Here is a 14,635-nt window from a genome sequence, read left to right as displayed (position 1 = left end):
AACGGGTGCGATCATACCAGCACTAATGCACCGGATCCCATCAGAACTCCGAAGTTAAGTGTGCATGGGCGGGAGTAGTCCTAGGATGGGTGACCTCCTGGGAAGTCCTCGTGTTGCACCCCAATTTTATTAATATTTTATTTTGATTTGTATTTGCAAATTCCATTTGTTGTTTCTGGGAGACAACTGGAAACAATGCGTCGGATACTCGGACCATTTGCTATCGTCATTACTGAATGGCAACGATGCAAGAACCGGGCTTTCGGCATTCGTCATGCATTGTGGGCCCCGCGATAGTATTGCATCTATCCGGGGGTGCGGCAGATCTGAAATGCAAACACTCTGCTCACGTAGGAGCTTGTGCACGGTTACCAAGGGAGGAAGGCTGCATAAACAGTTTTTTCAAATCTAAAACAATTAATGGAGGGGAGCAAGATAGTGCATAAAGATCTAAGCGAGCATGAATTAAACGGGTGTGATCATACCAGCACTAATGCACCGGATCCCATCAGAACTCCGAAGTTAAGTGTGCATGGGCGGGAGTAGTCCTAGGATGGGTGACCTCCTGGGAAGTCCTCTTGTTGCACCCCAATTTTATTAATATTTTGTTTTGATTTGTATTTGCAAATTCCATTTGTTGTTTCTGGGAGACAACTGGAAACAATGCGTCGGATACTTGGACCATTTGCGGCACGATCGTCATTACTGAATGGCAACGATGCAAGAACCGGGATTTCGGCATTTGTCGTGCATTGTGGGCCCCGCGATAGTATTGCATCTATCCGGGGGTGCGGCAGATCTGAAAAGCAAACACTCTGCTCACATAGGAGCTTGTGCACGGTTACCAAGGGAGGAAGGCTGCATACACAGTTTTTTCAAGTCTAAAACAATTAATGGAGGGGAGCAAGATAGTGCATAAAGATCTAAGCGAGCATGAATTAAACGGGTGCGATCATACCAGCACTAATGCACCGGATCCCATCAGAACTCCGAAGTTAAGTGTGCATGGGCGGGAGTAGTCCTAGGATGGGTGACCTCCTGGGAAGTCCTCGTGTTGCACCCCAATTTTATTAATATTTTATTTCGATATCGTATTTGCAAATTCCATTTGTCGTTTCGGCGAGACAAACGCAAACAACGCGCCGTATACTCGGACCATTTGCGGCACAATCGTCATTACTGAATGAGAACCGTGCAAAAACCGGGCTTTTGGCATTCGTCAAGCATTGTGGGCCCCGCGATAGTATTGCATCTATCCGGAGGTGCGGCAGATCTGAAAAGCAAACACTCCGCTCACGTAGGAGCTTGTGCACGGTTACCAAGGGAAAGAGGCTGCATACACATTTTTTTCAAATCTAAAACAATTAATGGAAGGGAGCAAGATAGGTCATAAAGATCTAAGCGAGCATGAATTAAACGGGTGCTATCATACCAGCACTAATGCACCGGATCTCACCAGAACTCCGAAGTTAAGTGTGCTTGGGCGAGAGTAGTATTAGGATGGGTGACCTCCTGGGAAGTCCTTGTGTTTCACCCCAATTTTATTAATATTTTATTTCGATATCGTATTTGCAAATTCCATTTGTCGTTTCGGCGAGACAAACTCAAACAACGCGCCGGATACTCGGACCATTTGCGGCACGATCGTCATTACTGAATGGGAACCGTGCAAAAACCGGGCTTTTGGCATTCGTCGTGCATTGTGGGCCCCGCGATAGTATTGCATCTATCCGGGGGTGCGGCAGATCTGAAAAGCAAACACTCTGCTCACGTAGGAGCTTGTGCACGGTTACCAAGGGAGGAAGGCTGCATACACAGTTTTTTCAAGTCTAAAACAATTAATGGAGGGGAGCAAGATAGTGCATAAAGATCTAAGCGAGCATGAATTAAACGGGTGCGATCATACCAGCACTAATGCACCGGATCCCATCAGAACTCCGAAGTTAAGTGTGCATGGGCGGGAGTAGTCCTAGGATGGGTGACCTCCTGGGAAGTCCTCGTGTTGCACCCCAATTTTATTAATATTTTATTTCGATATCGTATTTGCAAATTCCATTTGTCGTTTCGGCGAGAAAAACGCAAACAACGCGCCGGATACTCGGACCATTTGCGGCACGATTGTCATTACTGAATGGGAACCGTGAAAAAACCGGGCTTTTGGCATTCGTCGTGCATTGTGGGCCCTGCGATAGTTTTGCATCTATCCGGGGGTGCGGCAGATCTAAAAAGCAAACACTCTGCTCACATAAGAGCTTGTGCACGGTTACCAAGGGAGGAAGGCTGCATACACAGTTTTTTTCAAGTCTAAAACAATTAATGGAGGGGAGCAAGATAGTGCATAAAGATCTAAGCGAGCATGAATTAAACGGGTGCGATCATACCAGCACTAATGCACCTTATCCCATCAGAACTCCGAAGTTAAGCGTGCTTGGGCGAGAGTAGTACTAGGATGGGTGACCTCCTGGGAAGTCCTCGTGTTGCACCCCAATTTTATTAATATTTTATTTTGATTTGTATTTGCAAATTCCATTTGTTGTTTCTGGGAGACAACTGGAAACAATGCGTCGGATACTCGGACCATTTGCGGCACGATCGTCATTACTGAATGGCAACGATGCAAGAACCGGGCTTTCGGCATTCGTCATGCATTGTGGGCCCCGCGATAGTATTGCATCTATCCGGGGGTGCGGCAGATCTGAAAAGCAAACACTCTGCTCACGTAGGAGCTTGTGCACGGTTACCAAGGGAGGAAGGCTGCATACACAGTTTTTTCAAATCTAAAACAATTAATGGAGGGGAGCAAGATAGTGCATAAAGATCTAAGCGAGCATGAATTAAACGGGTGCTATCATACCAGCACTAATGCACCGGATCTCATCAGAACTCCGAAGTTAAGTGTGCTTGGGCGAGAGTAGTATTAGGATGGGTGACCTCCTGGGAAGTCCTTGTGTTTCACCCCAATTTTATTAATATTTTATTTCGATATCGTATTTGCAAATTCCATTTGTCGTGTCGGCGAGACAAACTCAAACAACGCGCCGGATACTCGGACCATTTGCGGCACGACCGTCATTACTGAATGGGAACCGTGCAAAAACCGGGCTTTTGGCATTCGTCGTGCATTGTGGGCCCCGCGATAGTATTGCATCTATCCGGGGGTGCGGCAGATCTGAAAAGCAAACACTCTGCTCACATAGGAGCTTGTGCACGGTTACCAAGGGAGGAAGGCTGCATACACAGTTTTTTCAAGTCTAAAACAATTAATGGAGGGGAGCAAGATAGTGCATAAAGATCTAAGCGAGCATGAATTAAACGGGTGCGATCATACCAGCACTAATGCACCGGATCCCATCAGAACTCCGAAGTTAAGTGTGCATGGGCGGGAGTAGTCCTAGGATGGGTGACCTCCTGGGAAGTCCTCGTGTTGCACCCCAATTTTATTAATATTTTATTTCGATATCGTATTTGCAAATTCCATTAATCGTTTCGGCGAGACAAACGCAAACAACGCGCCGGATACTCGGACCATTTGCGGCACGATCGTCATTACTGAATGGCAACGATGCAAGAACCGGGCTTTCGGCATTCGTCGTGCATTGTGGGCCCCGCGATAGTATTGCATCTATCCGGAGGTGCGGCAGATCTGAAAAGCAAACACTCTGCTCACGTAGGAGCTTGTGCACGGTTACCAAGGGAGGAAGGCTGCATACACAGTTTTTTCAAATCTAAAACAATTAATGGAGGGGAGCAAGATAGTGCATAAAGATCTAAGCGAGCATGAATTAAACGGGTGCTATCATACCAGCACTAATGCACCGGATCTCATCAGAACTCCGAAGTTAAGTGTGCTTGGGCGAGAGTAGTATTAGGATGGGTGACCTCCTGGGAAGTCCTTGTGTTTCACCCCAATTTTATTAATATTTTATTTCGATATCGTATTTGCAAATTCCATTTGTCGTGTCGGCGAGACAAACTCAAACAACGCGCCGGATACTCGGACCATTTGCGGCACGACCGTCATTACTGAATGGGAACCGTGCAAAAACCGGGCTTTTGGCATTCGTCGTGCATTGTGGGCCCCGCGATAGTATTGCATCTATCCGGGGGTGCGGCAGATCTGAAAAGCAAACACTCTGCTCACATAGGAGCTTGTGCACGGTTACCAAGGGAGGAAGGCTGCATACACAGTTTTTTCAAGTCTAAAACAATTAATGGAGGGGAGCAAGATAGTGCATAAAGATCTAAGCGAGCATGAATTAAACGGGTGCGATCATACCAGCACTAATGCACCGGATCCCATCAGAACTCCGAAGTTAAGTGTGCATGGGCGGGAGTAGTCCTAGGATGGGTGACCTCCTGGGAAGTCCTCGTGTTGCACCCCAATTTTATTAATATTTTATTTCGATATCGTATTTGCAAATTCCATTTGTCGTTTCGGCGAGACAAACGCAAACAACGCGCCGGATACTCGGACCATTTGCGGCACAATCGTCATTACTGAATGAGAACCGTGCAAAAACCGGGCTTTTGGCATTCGTCGTGCATTGTGGGCCCCGCGATAGTATTGCATCTATCCGGGGGTGCGGCAGATCTAAAAAGCAAACACTCTGCTCACGTAAAAGCTTGTGCACGGTTACCAAGGGAGGAAGGCTGCATACACAGTTTTTTCAAGTCTAAAACAATTAATGGAGGGGAGCAAGATAGTGCATAAAGATCTAAGCGAGCATGAATTAAACGGGTGCGATCATACCAGCACTAATGCACCGGATCCCATCAGAACTCTGAAGTTAAGCGTGCTCGGGCGAGAGTAGTACTAGGATGGGTGACCTCCTGGGAAGTCCTCGTGTTGCACCCCAATTTTATTAATATTTTATTTTGATTTGTATTTGCAAATTCCATTTGTTGTTTCTGGGAGATACTGGAAACAATGCGTCGGATACTCGGACCATTTGCGGCACGATCGTCATTACTGAATGGCCACGATGCTAGAACCGGGCTTTCGGCATTCGTCATGCATTGTGGGCCCCGCGATAGTATTGCATCTATCCGGAGGAGCGGCAGATCTGAAAAACAAACACTCCGCTCACGTAGGAGCTTGTGCACGGTTACCAAGGGAAAGAGGCTGCATACACATTTTTTTCAAATCTAAAACAATTAATGGAAGGGAGCAAGATAGGTCATAAAGATCGAAGCGAGCATGAATTAAACGGGTGCTATCATACCAGCACTAATGCACCGGATCTCATCAGAACTCCGAAGTTAAGTGTGCTTGGGCGAGAGTAGTATTAGGATGGGTGACCTCCTGGGAAGTCCTTGTGTTTCACCCCAATTTTATTAATATTTTATTTCGATATCGTATTTGCAAATTCCATTTGTCGTTTCGGCGAGACAAACTCAAACAACGCGCCGGATACTCGGACCATTTGCGGCACGATCGTCATTACTGAATGGGAACCGTGCAAAAACCGGGCTTTTGGCATTCGTCGTGCATTGTGGGCCCCGCGATAGTATTGCATCTATCCGGGGGTGCGGCAGATCTGAAAAGCAAACACTCTGCTCACGTAGGAGCTTGTGCACGGTTACCAAGGGAGGAAGGCTGCATACACAGTTTTTTCAAGTCTAAAACAATTAATGGAGGGGAGCAAGATAGTGCATAAAGATCTAAGCGAGCATGAATAAAACGGGTGCGATCATACCAGCACTAATGCACCGGATCCCATCAGAACTCCGAAGTTAAGTGTGCATGGGCGGGAGTAGTCCTAGGATGGGTGACCTCCTGGGAAGTCCTCGTGTTGCACCCCAATTTTATTAATATTTTATTTCGATATCGTATTTGCAAATTCCATTTGTCGTTTCGGCGAGACAAACGCAAACAACGCGCCGGATACTCGGACCATTTGCGGCACGATTGTCATTACTGAATGGGAACCGTGAAAAAACCGGGCTTTTGGCATTCGTCGTGCATTGTGGGCCCCGCGATAGTATTGCATCTATCCGGGGGTGCGGCAGATCTAAAAAGCAAACACTCTGCTCACGTAAGAGCTTGTGCACGGTTACCAAGGGAGGAAGGCTGCATACACAGTTTTTTTCAAGTCTAAAACAATTAATGGAGGGGAGCAAGATAGTGCATAAAGATCTAAGCGAGCATGAATTAAACGGGTGCGATCATACCAGCACTAATGCACCGGATCCCATCAGAACTCCGAAGTTAAGCGTGCTTGGGCGAGAGTAGTACTAGGATGGGTGACCTCTTGGGAATTCCCCGTGTTGCACCCCAATTTTATTAATATTTTATTTTGATTTGTATTTGCAAATTCCATTTGTTGCTTCTGGGAGACAACTGGAAACAATGCGTCGGATACTCGGACCATTTGCGGCACGATCGTCATTACTGAATGGCAACGATGCAAGAACCGGGCTTTCGGCATTCGTCATGCATTGTGGGCCCCGCGATAGTATTGCATCTATCCGGGGGTGCGGCAGATCTGAAATACAAACAATCTGCTCACGTAGGAGCTTGTGCACGGTTACCAAGGGAGGAAGGCTGCATACACAGTTTTTTCAAATCTAAAACAATTAATGGAGGGGAGCAAGATAGTGCATAAAGATCTAAGCGAGCATGAATTAAACGGGTGCGATCATACCAGCACTAATGCACCGGATCCCATCAGAACTCCGAAGTTAAGCGTGCTTGGGCGAGAGTAGTACTAGGATGGGTGACCTCCTGGGAAGTCCTCGTGTTGCACCCCTATTTTATTAATATTTTATTTTGATTTGTATTTGCAAATTCCATTTGTTGTTTCTGGGAGACAACTGGAAACAATGCGTCGGATACTCGGACCATTTGCGGCACGATCGTCATTACTGAATGGCAACGATGCAAGAACCGGGCTTTCGGCATTCGTCATGCATTGTGGGCCCCGCGATAGTATTGCATCTATCCGGGGGTGCGGCAGATCTGAAATGCAAACACTCTGCTCACGTAGGAGCTTGTGCACGGTTACCAAGGGAGGAATGCTGCATACACAGTTTTTTCAAATCTAAAACAATTAATGGAGGGGAGCAAGATAGTGCATAAAGATCTAAGCGAGCATGAATTAAACGGGTGCGATCATACCAGCACTAATGCACCGGATCCCATCAGAACTCCGAAGTTAAGTGTGCATGGGCGGGAGTAGTCCTAGGATGGGTGACCTCCTGGGAAGTCCTCGTGTTGCACCCCAATTTTATTAATATTTTATTTCGATATCGTATTTGCAAATTCCATTTGTCGTTTCGGCGAGACAAACGCAAACAACGCGCCGGATACTCGGACCATTTGCGGCACGATTGTCATTACTGAATGGGAACCGTGAAAAAACCGGGCTTTTGGCATTCGTCGTGCATTGTGGGCCCCGCGATAGTATTGCATCTATCCGGGGGTGCGGCAGATCTAAAAAGCAAACACTCTGCTCACGTAAGAGCTTGTGCACGGTTACCAAGGGAGGAAGGCTGCATACACAGTTTTTTTCAAGTCTAAAACAATTAATGGAGGGGAGCAAGATAGTGCATAAAGATCTAAGCGAGCATGAATTAAACGGGTGTGATCATACCAGCACTAATGCACCGGATCCCATCAGAACTCCGAAGTTAAGCGTGTTTGGGCGAGAGTATTTTTAGGATGGGTGACCTCCTGGGAAGTCCTCGTGTTGCACCCCAATTTTATTAATATTTTATTTTGATTTGTATATGCAAATTCCATTTGTTGTTTCTGGGAGACAACTGGAAACAATGCGTCGGATACTCGGACCATTTGCGGCACGATCGTCATTACTGAATGGCAACGATGCAAGAACCGGGCTTTCGGCATTCGTCGTGCATTGTGGGCCCCGCGATAGTATTGCATCTATCCGGGGGTGCGGCAGATCTGAAAAGCAAACACTCTGCTCACATAGGAGCTTGTGCACGGTTACCAAGGGAGGAAGGCTGCATACACAGTTTTTTCAAGTCTAAAACAATTAATGGAGGGGAGCAAGATAGTGCATAAAGATCTAAGCGAGCATGAATTAAACGGGTGCGATCATACCAGCACTAATGCACCGGATCCCATCAGAACTCCGAAGTTAAGTGTGCATGGGCGGGAGTAGTCCTAGGATGGGTGACCTCCTGGGAAGTCCTCGTGTTGCACCCCAATTTTATTAATATTTTATTTCGATATCGTATTTGCAAATTCCATTTGTCGTTTCGGCGAGACAAACGCAAACAACGCGCCGGATACTCGGACCATTTGCGGCACAATCGTCATTACTGAATGAGAACCGTGCAAAAACCGGGCTTTTGGCATTCGTCGTGCATTGTGGGCCCCGCGATAGTATTGCATCTATCCGGGGGTGCGACAGATCTGAAAAGCAAAACACTCTGCTCACGTAGGAGCTTGTGCACGGTTACCAAGGGAGGAAGGCTGCATACACAGTTTTTTCAAGTCTAAAACAATTAATGGAGGGGAGCAAGATAGTGCACAAAGATCTAAGCGAGCATGAATTAAACTGGTGCGATCATACCAGCACTAATGCACCGGATCTCATCAGAACTCCGAAGTTAAGCGTGCTTGGGCGAGAGTAGTACTAGGAAGGGTGACCTCCTGGGAAGTCCTCGTGTTGCACCCCAACTTTATTAATATTTTATTTTGATTTGTATTTGCAAATTCCATATGTTGTTTCTGGGAGACAACTGGAAACAATGCGTCGGATACTCGGACCATTTGCGGCACGATCGTCATTACTGAATGGCAACGATGCAAGAACCGGGCTTTCGGCATTCGTCATGCATTGTGGGCCCCGCGATAGTATTGCATCTATCCGGGGGTGCGGCAGATCTGAAATGCAAACACTCTGCTCACGTAGGAGCTTGTGCACGGTTACCAAGGGAGGAAGGCTGCATACACAGTTTTTTCAAATCTAAAACAATTAATGGAGGGGAGCAAGATAGTGCATAAAGATCTAAGCGAGCATGAATTAAACGGGTGCGATCATACCAGCACTAATGCACCGGATCCCATCAGAACTCCGAAGTTAAGTGTGCATGGGCGGGAGTAGTCCTAGGATGGGTGACCTCCTGGGAAGTCCTCGTGTTGCACCCTAATTTTATTAATATTTTATTTTGATATCGTATTTGCAAATTCCATTTGTCGTTTCGGCGAGACAAACGCAAACAACGCACCGGATACTCGGACCATTTGCGGCACGATCGTCATTACTGAATGAGAACCGTGCAAAAACCGGGCTTTTGGCATTCGTCGTGCATTGTGGGCCCCGCGATAGTATTGCATCTATCCGGGGGTGCGACAGATCTGAAAAGCAAACACTCTGCTCACGTAGGAGCTTGTGCACGGTTACCAAGGGAGGAAGGCTGCATACACAGTTTTTTCAAGTCTAAAACAATTAATGGAGGGGAGCAAGATAGTGCACAAAGATCTAAGCGAGCATGAGTTAAACGGGTGCGATCATACCAGCACTAATGCACCGGATCTCATCAGAACTCCGAAGTTAAGCGTGCTTGGGCGAGAGTAGTACTAGGAAGGGTGACCTCCTGGGAAGTCCTCGTGTTGCACCCCAATTTTATTAATATTTTATTTTGATTTGTATTTGCAAATTCCATTTGTTGTTTCTGGGAGACAACTGGAAACAATGCGTCGGATACTCGGACCATTTGCGGCACGATCGTCATTACTGAATGGCAACGATGCAAGAACCGGGCTGTCGGCATTCGTCGTGCATTGTGGGCCCCGCGATAGTATTGCATCTATCCGGAGGTGCGGCAGATCTGAAAAGCAAACACTCTGCTCACGTAGGAGCTTGTGCACGGTTACCAAGGGAGGAAGGCTGCATACACAGTTTTTTTCAAGTCTAAAACAATTAATGGAGGGGAGCAAGATAGTGCATAAAGATCTAAGCGAGCATGAATTAAACGGGTGCGATCATACCAGCACTAATGCACCGGATCTCATCAGAACTCCGAAGTTAAGCGTGCTTGGGCGAGAGTAGTACTAGGAAGGGAGACCTCCTGGGAAGTCCTCGTGTTGCACCCCAATTTTATTAATATTTTATTTTGATTTGTATTTGCAAATTCCATTTGTTGTTTCTGGGAGACAACTGGAAACAATGCGTCGGATACTCGGACCATTTGCGGCACGATCGTCATTACTGAATGGCAACGATGCAAGAACCGGGCTGTCGGCATTCGTCGTGCATTGTGGGCCCCGCGATAGTATTGCATCTATCCGGAGGTGCGGCAGATCTGAAATACAAACACTCTGCTCACGTAGGAGCTTGTGCACGGTTACCAAGGGAGGAAGGCTGCATACACAGTTTTTTCAAATCTAAAACAATTAATGGAGGGGAGCAAGATAGTGCATAAAGATCTAAGCGAGCATGAATTAAACGGGTGCTATCATACCAGCACTAATGCACCGGATCTCATCAGAACTCCGAAGTTAAGTGTGCTTGGGCGAGAGTAGTATTAGGATGGGTGACCTCCTGGGAAGTCCTTGTGTTTCACCCCAATTTTATTAATATGTTATTTCGATATCGTATTTGCAAATTCCATTTGTCGTGTCGGCGAGACAAACTCAAACAACGCGCCGGATACTCGGACCATTTGCGGCACGATCGTCATTACTGAATGGGAACCGTGCAAAAACCGGTCTTTTGGCATTCGTCGTGCATTGTGGGCCCCGCGATAGTATTGCATCTATCCGGGGGTGCGGCAGATCTGAAAAGCAAACACTCTGCTCACATAGGAGCTTGTGCACGGTTACCAAGGGAGGAAGGCTGCATACACAGTTTTTTCAAATCTAAAACAATTAATGGAGGGGAGCAAGATAGTGCATAAAGATCTAAGCGAGCATGAATTAAACGGGTGCGATCATACCAGCACTAATGCACCGGATCCCATCAGAACTCCGAAGTTAAGTGTGCATGGGCGGGAGTAGTCCTAGGATGGGTGACCTCCTGGGAAGTCCTTGTGTTTCACCCCAATTTTATTAATATTTTATTTCGATATCGTATTTGCAAATTCCATTTGTCGTGTCGGCGAGACAAACTCAAACAACGCGCCGGATACTCGGACCATTTGCGGCACGATCGTCATTACTGAATGGCAACGATGCAAGAACCGGGCTGTCGGCATTCGTCGTGCATTGTGGGCCCCGCGATAGTATTGCATCTCTCCGGAGGTGCGGCAGATCTGAAAAGCAAACACTCTGCTCACGTAGGAGCTTGTGCACGGTTACCAAGGGAGGAAGGCTGCATACACAGTTTTTTCAAATCTAAAACAATTAATGGAGGGGAGCAAGATAGTGCATAAAGATCTAAGCGAGCATGAATTAAACGGGTGCGATCATACCAGCACTAATGCACCGGATCCCATCAGAACTCCGAAGTTAAGTGTGCATGGGCGGGAGTAGTCCTAGGATGGGTGACCTCCTGGGAAGTCCTTGTGTTTCACCCCAATTTTATTAATATTTTATTTCGATATCGTATTTGCAAATTCCATTTGTCGTGTCGGCGAGACAAACTCAAACAACGCGCCGGATACTCGGACCATTTGCGGCACGATCGTCATTACTGAATGGGAACCGTGCAAAAACCGGTCTTTTGGCATTCGTCGTGCATTGTGGGCCCCGCGATAGTATTGCATCTATCCGGGGGTGCGGCAGATCTGAAAAGCAAACACTCTGCTCACATAGGAGCTTGTGCACGGTTACCAAGGGAGGAAGGCTGCATACACAGTTTTTTCAAATCTAAAACAATTAATGGAGGGGAGCAAGATAGTGCATAAAGATCTAAGCGAGCATGAATTAAACGGGTGCGATCATACCAGCACTAATGCACCGGATCTCATCAGAACTCCGAAGTTAAGTGTGCTTGGGCGAGAGTAGTATTAGGATGGGTGACCTCCTGGGAAGTCCTTGTGTTTCACCCCAATTTTATTAATATTTTATTTCGATATCGTATTTGCAAATTCCATTTGTCGTGTCGGCGAGACAAACTCAAACAACGCGCCGGATACTCGGACCATTTGCGGCACGATCGTCATTACTGAATGGCAACGATGCAAGAACCGGGCTGTCGGCATTCGTCGTGCATTGTGGGCCCCGCGATAGTATTGCATCTATCCGGAGGTGCGGCAGATCTGAAAAGCAAACACTCTGCTCACGTAGGAGCTTGTGCACGGTTACCAAGGGAGGAAGGCTGCATACACAGTTTTTTCAAATCTAAAACAATTAATGGAGGGGAGCAAGATAGTGCATAAAGATCTAAGCGAGCATGAATTAAACGGGTGCGATCATACCAGCACTAATGCACCGGATCCCATCAGAACTCCGAAGTTAAGTGTGCATGGGCGGGAGTAGTCCTAGGATGGGTGACCTCCTGGGAAGTCCTCGTGTTGCACCCCAATTTTATTAATATTTTATTTCGATATCGTATTTGCAAATTCCATTTGTCGTTTCGGCGAGACAAACGCAAACAACGCGCCGGATACTCGGACCATTTGCGGCACAATCGTCATTACTGAATGAGAACCGTGCAAAAACCGGGCTTTTGGCATTCGTCGTGCATCGTGGGCCCCGCGATAGTATTGCATCTATCCGGGGGTGCGGCAGATCTAAAAAGCAAACACTCTGCTCACGTAAAAGCTTGTGCACGGTTACCAAGGGAGGAAGGCTGCATACACAGTTTTTTCAAGTCTAAAACAATTAATGGAGGGGAGCAAGATAGTGCATAAAGATCTAAGCGAGCATGAATTAAACGGGTGCGATCATACCAGCACTAATGCACCGGATCCCATCAGAACTCTGAAGTTAAGCGTGCTCGGGCGAGAGTAGTACTAGGATGGGTGACCTCCTGGGAAGTCCTCGTGTTGCACTCCAATTTTATTAATATTTTATTTTGATTTGTATTTGCAAATTCCATTTGTTGTTTCTGGGAGATACTGGAAACAATGCGTCGGATACTCGGACCATTTGCGGCACGATCGTCATTACTGAATGGCCACGATGCTAGAACCGGGCTTTCGGCATTCGTCATGCATTGTGGGCCCCGCGATAGTATTGCATCTATCCGGAGGTGCGGCAGATCTGAAAAACAAACACTCCGCTCACGTAGGAGCTTGTGCACGGTTACCAAGGGAAAGAGGCTGCATACACATTTTTTTCAAATCTAAAACAATTAATGGAAGGGAGCAAGATAGGTCATAAAGATCTAAGCGAGCATGAATTAAACGGGTGCTATCATACCAGCACTAATGCACCAGATCTCATCAGAACTCCGAAGTTAAGTGTGCTTGGGCGAGAGAAGTATTAGGATGGGTGACCTCCTGGGAAGTCCTTGTGTTTCACCCCAATTTTATTAATATTTTATTTCGATATCGTATTTGCAAATTCCATTTGTCGTTTCGGCGAGACAAACTCAAACAACGCACCGGATACTCGGACCATTTGCGGCACGATCGTCATTACTGAATGGGAACCGTGCAAAAACCGGGCTTTTGGCATTCGTCGTGCATTGTGGGCCCCGCGATAGTATTGCATCTATCCGGGGGTGCGGCAGATCTGAAAAGCAAACACTCTGCTCACGTAGGAGCTTGTGCACGGTTACCAAGGGAGGAAGGCTGCATACACAGTTTTTTCAAGTCTAAAACAATTAATGGAGGGGAGCAAGATAGTGCATAAAGATCTAAGCGAGCATGAATTAAACGGGTGCGATCATACCAGCACTAATGCACCGGATCCCATCAGAACTCTGAAGTTAAGTGTGCATGGGCGGTAGTAGTCCTAGGATGGGTGACCTCCTGGGAAGTCCTCGTGTTGCACCCCAATTTTATTAATATTTTATTTCGATATCGTATTTGCAAATTCCATTTGTCGTTTCGGCGAGACAAACGCAAACAACGCGCCGGATACTCGGACCATTTGCGGCACGATTGTCATTACAGAATGGGAACCGTGAAAAAACCGGGCTTTTGGCATTCGTCGTGCATTGTGGGCCCCGCGATAGTATTGCATCTATCCGGGGGTGCGGCAGATCTAAAAAGCAAACACTCTGCTCACGTAAGAGCTTGTGCACGGTTACCAAGGGAGGAAGGCTGCATACACAGTTTTTTTCAAGTCTAAAACAATTAATGGAGGGGAGCAAGATAGTCCATAAAGATTTAAGCGAGCATGAATTAAACGGGTGCGATCATACCAGCACTAATGCACCGGATCCCATCAGAACTCCGAAGTTAAGCGTGCTTGGGCGAGAGTAGTACTAGGATGGGTGACCTCTTGGGAATTCCTCGTGTTGCACCCCAATTTTATTAATATTTTATTTTGATTTGTATTTGCAAATTCCATTTGTTGTTTCTGGGAGACAACTGGAAACAATGCGTCGGATACTCGGACCATTTGCGGCACGATCGTCATTACTGAATGGCAACGATGCAAGAACCGGGCTTTCGGCATTCGTCATGCATTGTGGGCCCCGCGATAGTATTGCATCTATCCGGGGGTGTGGTAGATCTGAAATACAAACAATCTGCTCACGTAGGAGCTTGTGCACGGTTACCAAGGGAGGAAGGCTGCATACACAGTTTTTTCAAATCTAAAACAATTAAT

General features: G+C 46.8%; 23 non-coding genes and 8 pseudogenes across 23 annotated transcripts; all 31 read left to right on the top strand.

Moving 5' to 3' along the window:
- Positions 1–3: 3 nt before the first annotated feature.
- LOC148795762 (5S ribosomal RNA) lies at positions 4–122 on the top strand. Its single transcript, XR_016073833.1, has one exon. It is a non-coding gene; the product is annotated as a 5S ribosomal RNA (ribosomal RNA).
- Positions 123–471: 349 nt separating this feature from the next.
- Positions 472–590, top strand: LOC148795761 (5S ribosomal RNA). The gene has a single exon (XR_016070295.1). It is a non-coding gene; the product is annotated as a 5S ribosomal RNA (ribosomal RNA).
- Positions 591–944: 354 nt separating this feature from the next.
- LOC148795760 (5S ribosomal RNA) lies at positions 945–1,063 on the top strand. Its single transcript, XR_016073832.1, has one exon. It is a non-coding gene; the product is annotated as a 5S ribosomal RNA (ribosomal RNA).
- Positions 1,064–1,418: 355 nt separating this feature from the next.
- Positions 1,419–1,537, top strand: LOC148795759 (5S ribosomal RNA; annotated as a pseudogene).
- A 355-nt stretch (positions 1,538–1,892) lies between these two features.
- On the top strand, positions 1,893–2,011 carry LOC148795758 (5S ribosomal RNA). The gene has a single exon (XR_016073831.1). It is a non-coding gene; the product is annotated as a 5S ribosomal RNA (ribosomal RNA).
- Positions 2,012–2,367: 356 nt separating this feature from the next.
- Positions 2,368–2,486, top strand: LOC148795757 (5S ribosomal RNA). Its single transcript, XR_016069402.1, has one exon. It is a non-coding gene; the product is annotated as a 5S ribosomal RNA (ribosomal RNA).
- A 354-nt stretch (positions 2,487–2,840) lies between these two features.
- LOC148795756 (5S ribosomal RNA) lies at positions 2,841–2,959 on the top strand (annotated as a pseudogene).
- A 355-nt stretch (positions 2,960–3,314) lies between these two features.
- LOC148795755 (5S ribosomal RNA) lies at positions 3,315–3,433 on the top strand. Its single transcript, XR_016073830.1, has one exon. It is a non-coding gene; the product is annotated as a 5S ribosomal RNA (ribosomal RNA).
- Positions 3,434–3,788: 355 nt separating this feature from the next.
- On the top strand, positions 3,789–3,907 carry LOC148795754 (5S ribosomal RNA; annotated as a pseudogene).
- Positions 3,908–4,262: 355 nt separating this feature from the next.
- Positions 4,263–4,381, top strand: LOC148795753 (5S ribosomal RNA). The gene has a single exon (XR_016073829.1). It is a non-coding gene; the product is annotated as a 5S ribosomal RNA (ribosomal RNA).
- A 355-nt stretch (positions 4,382–4,736) lies between these two features.
- LOC148795752 (5S ribosomal RNA) lies at positions 4,737–4,855 on the top strand. The gene has a single exon (XR_016071817.1). It is a non-coding gene; the product is annotated as a 5S ribosomal RNA (ribosomal RNA).
- Positions 4,856–5,208: 353 nt separating this feature from the next.
- Positions 5,209–5,327, top strand: LOC148795751 (5S ribosomal RNA; annotated as a pseudogene).
- Positions 5,328–5,682: 355 nt separating this feature from the next.
- Positions 5,683–5,801, top strand: LOC148795750 (5S ribosomal RNA). The gene has a single exon (XR_016073827.1). It is a non-coding gene; the product is annotated as a 5S ribosomal RNA (ribosomal RNA).
- A 356-nt stretch (positions 5,802–6,157) lies between these two features.
- Positions 6,158–6,276, top strand: LOC148795749 (5S ribosomal RNA). Its single transcript, XR_016069690.1, has one exon. It is a non-coding gene; the product is annotated as a 5S ribosomal RNA (ribosomal RNA).
- A 354-nt stretch (positions 6,277–6,630) lies between these two features.
- On the top strand, positions 6,631–6,749 carry LOC148795748 (5S ribosomal RNA). Its single transcript, XR_016072341.1, has one exon. It is a non-coding gene; the product is annotated as a 5S ribosomal RNA (ribosomal RNA).
- Positions 6,750–7,103: 354 nt separating this feature from the next.
- LOC148795747 (5S ribosomal RNA) lies at positions 7,104–7,222 on the top strand. Its single transcript, XR_016073826.1, has one exon. It is a non-coding gene; the product is annotated as a 5S ribosomal RNA (ribosomal RNA).
- Positions 7,223–7,578: 356 nt separating this feature from the next.
- Positions 7,579–7,697, top strand: LOC148795746 (5S ribosomal RNA; annotated as a pseudogene).
- A 354-nt stretch (positions 7,698–8,051) lies between these two features.
- On the top strand, positions 8,052–8,170 carry LOC148795745 (5S ribosomal RNA). Its single transcript, XR_016073825.1, has one exon. It is a non-coding gene; the product is annotated as a 5S ribosomal RNA (ribosomal RNA).
- Positions 8,171–8,526: 356 nt separating this feature from the next.
- LOC148795744 (5S ribosomal RNA) lies at positions 8,527–8,645 on the top strand. Its single transcript, XR_016074615.1, has one exon. It is a non-coding gene; the product is annotated as a 5S ribosomal RNA (ribosomal RNA).
- A 354-nt stretch (positions 8,646–8,999) lies between these two features.
- On the top strand, positions 9,000–9,118 carry LOC148795743 (5S ribosomal RNA). Its single transcript, XR_016074392.1, has one exon. It is a non-coding gene; the product is annotated as a 5S ribosomal RNA (ribosomal RNA).
- A 355-nt stretch (positions 9,119–9,473) lies between these two features.
- LOC148795742 (5S ribosomal RNA) lies at positions 9,474–9,592 on the top strand. Its single transcript, XR_016072406.1, has one exon. It is a non-coding gene; the product is annotated as a 5S ribosomal RNA (ribosomal RNA).
- A 355-nt stretch (positions 9,593–9,947) lies between these two features.
- LOC148795741 (5S ribosomal RNA) lies at positions 9,948–10,066 on the top strand. Its single transcript, XR_016072791.1, has one exon. It is a non-coding gene; the product is annotated as a 5S ribosomal RNA (ribosomal RNA).
- Positions 10,067–10,420: 354 nt separating this feature from the next.
- On the top strand, positions 10,421–10,539 carry LOC148795740 (5S ribosomal RNA; annotated as a pseudogene).
- A 355-nt stretch (positions 10,540–10,894) lies between these two features.
- Positions 10,895–11,013, top strand: LOC148795739 (5S ribosomal RNA). Its single transcript, XR_016070739.1, has one exon. It is a non-coding gene; the product is annotated as a 5S ribosomal RNA (ribosomal RNA).
- A 355-nt stretch (positions 11,014–11,368) lies between these two features.
- On the top strand, positions 11,369–11,487 carry LOC148795738 (5S ribosomal RNA). The gene has a single exon (XR_016070737.1). It is a non-coding gene; the product is annotated as a 5S ribosomal RNA (ribosomal RNA).
- Positions 11,488–11,842: 355 nt separating this feature from the next.
- On the top strand, positions 11,843–11,961 carry LOC148795737 (5S ribosomal RNA). Its single transcript, XR_016070508.1, has one exon. It is a non-coding gene; the product is annotated as a 5S ribosomal RNA (ribosomal RNA).
- A 355-nt stretch (positions 11,962–12,316) lies between these two features.
- LOC148795736 (5S ribosomal RNA) lies at positions 12,317–12,435 on the top strand. Its single transcript, XR_016073824.1, has one exon. It is a non-coding gene; the product is annotated as a 5S ribosomal RNA (ribosomal RNA).
- Positions 12,436–12,790: 355 nt separating this feature from the next.
- Positions 12,791–12,909, top strand: LOC148795735 (5S ribosomal RNA). Its single transcript, XR_016072239.1, has one exon. It is a non-coding gene; the product is annotated as a 5S ribosomal RNA (ribosomal RNA).
- A 353-nt stretch (positions 12,910–13,262) lies between these two features.
- Positions 13,263–13,381, top strand: LOC148795734 (5S ribosomal RNA; annotated as a pseudogene).
- A 355-nt stretch (positions 13,382–13,736) lies between these two features.
- Positions 13,737–13,855, top strand: LOC148795733 (5S ribosomal RNA; annotated as a pseudogene).
- Positions 13,856–14,211: 356 nt separating this feature from the next.
- LOC148795732 (5S ribosomal RNA) lies at positions 14,212–14,330 on the top strand. Its single transcript, XR_016069287.1, has one exon. It is a non-coding gene; the product is annotated as a 5S ribosomal RNA (ribosomal RNA).
- The last annotated feature ends 305 nt before the right edge of the window (positions 14,331–14,635 follow it).

The sequence above is a fragment of the Nelumbo nucifera genome, chromosome 4 (genome assembly GCF_055504915.1).
Source record: "Nelumbo nucifera cultivar China Antique chromosome 4, China Antique-T2T, whole genome shotgun sequence".
Taxonomy (NCBI): Eukaryota; Viridiplantae; Streptophyta; class Magnoliopsida; order Proteales; family Nelumbonaceae; genus Nelumbo; species Nelumbo nucifera.
Note: the sequence above shows the minus strand (reverse complement) of the source record. Positions and strands in the feature narration are given on the sequence as shown.